We start from the raw sequence: 2,500 nt of genomic DNA, 5'->3' as shown, positions 1-2,500 counted from the left end.
ATTGTAGTTATAATGAGAATTTAATCATAATGATAATAATCATGATTATATTGATAATGAAAATAATATCATGCATGATGTCAACAATAAAATTCAGTGTTGGTAATAAATATAGCACTGATGACGATGATAATGACAATAATAATGATAAAAATAATAACAACAACGATAACAATGGTAATGATAATGATAGTAATACTTATACAAATGCTAATACTACTAATAATAAAATTAACAATAATATTGATGCAACAAATACTACTACTAATGATAATAATAACAAAAGATAATAATAATAATAAGAGATAAGATAAAAACAATAAACCTAATGATAATTACAACAACAAAACAACAACAATAATGATAAAGATAATGCTAATAATAATAATAATAATAATAATGAATATGATAATAGTAATGATAATGCTAAGAATAATAATAACAATAATAACAATAATAATAATAATAATAACTATAATAATAATGATAATGATATTGTTAAAAATGATAATGATAAAAAAACAATAATAATGATCGTAATAATAATGATAATGATAATAAGAATGATAATGATAAAAAGAATGGAATAATGAAAAAAACAACATCAAAAACAACAACAAAACATCAATAATAATAATAATAATAATAATAATAATAATAATTACAAAAATAATAATAATTATAATATCGATTATGATGATAATGATAAGAATGATAATGATAATAATAATAATAATAATAATAATAATAATGATAAGAATAATGATAATAATAAAAATGATACTAATGATACTACTACTGCTAATAATAATAATAACAATTAAAATAATGATGACGATGATGATGTTAAAGGGAGGTAATAATGATAATAACGATAATGACAGTAATTATCATTATAATGATGATGTTGATGAAAGGATAATAATGAAAATAGAAATAAGAACTATGATAATAATAACTGAAAACATTACGTAAGAGAAAAGGATAATAATGTTAGGGTAGAAATGACAATAATGATAATAAAAATTATAACGATAATGATAATAAAAATGGTAATACTACTACTACTACTACAGTAGTAGTAGTAGTAGCCTTGTTGTAGTAGAGGTAGTAATAGTAGTCATAATGCTAAAAATGATTACAAGAAATATAATGATAATAGTATAAAATGAACAATTTGTATCAAATAAATAGGAATGTTAATGACAGAATGGTAAAGAAATTGTTTAATAAGATAATACCAATTAAAGTAATAATGATAACGCAAATAAAGAATAATGATATTCATGCTACAACCATCATCTTGGCGCTCCATATGACTGCTAAGTTATGATTCATATTAAGCAGGAGTTAAGGACCAAAAATGTATTTCATAATGAAACAGAATTCCCATACAGTTTGATAACAAAAATCCAGCATGAGCACTTATACAGGGAGAGCTTTGCTTACCTATATTATAGCTCTGCATGAATGACCATCGCTAATTAGTGTTTCATTCAAATAAACTCATCATAGACAAATAAACAAGCTGTAAATCTGCGCCGACGAAGTCCCGACGCCCTGCTGTTAATCCCGCTGTTTGCGGCATAAATAACTAACGGTCGTCGCCGCTGAAATGAGACCGGGTCCTCCCATAATTCAAGCATTAATTTCCTGACCATGATTGCTCAAACAGGCCCCACTTAACTCATAAAACTCAGCTGCAACACCGTCTAGAAAGCAACATTTCACTCTCTTAATGGCTTCTTGACCTAAACAACCGCCGTGCTTCAGCAAGTGGGGGGAGAGAGAGAGAGAGAGAGAGAGAGAGAGAGAGAGAGAGAAAGAGAGAGAGAGAGAGAGAGAGAGAGAGAGAGAGAGAGAGAGAGATAGAGAGAGAGAGAGAGAGAGAGAGAGAGAGAGAGAGAGAGAGATAGAGATAGAGAGAGAGAGAGAGAGAGAGAGAGAGAGAGAGAGAGAGAGAGAGAGAGAGAGAGAGAGAGAGAGAGAGAGAGAGAGAGAGATGGAGAGTATGTTGATAATTAGACAAAAAAAATTCAACATCGTTATTCATCCTTGATAACAGTGACAAATCAGAATAGTAATAATGGTAATGATAAAGATGATGATTATAATAATGACCATGATATGGTAAGGATGATGATAATGGAAATATATAAATCAATAGATAAAACTTCAGAAGATAGCATGAAGCATACTGTATATATTCCCTTTTCCGAAATAAAATTGCGAGAATCACCTTACACATGTTTGCGTAATTCAAACATTAATTCGTTAAGCAAAGGGCCTTCCAACCGTCTCGCAGATCCAGGAGTATCAAGGGACGTGAGACGCCACGATAGGGAACTCCAGGAAAGGAAATTAAGATATCCTCCGTTGGTAGATCCCATGCGAGAGGACAGGGAAGGGCATAGGAGACAAGGGAGCAGGGAAGAGCAGAATCGAACTGTGCAGCTCAATGTAGGTGCGCAGGAAAGTCCTTGTCACTTGTCCACATAAG

Source organism: Penaeus chinensis, chromosome 33 (assembly GCF_019202785.1).
Source record: "Penaeus chinensis breed Huanghai No. 1 chromosome 33, ASM1920278v2, whole genome shotgun sequence".
Lineage (NCBI taxonomy): Eukaryota > Metazoa > Arthropoda > Malacostraca > Decapoda > Penaeidae > Penaeus > Penaeus chinensis.
Note: the sequence above shows the minus strand (reverse complement) of the source record.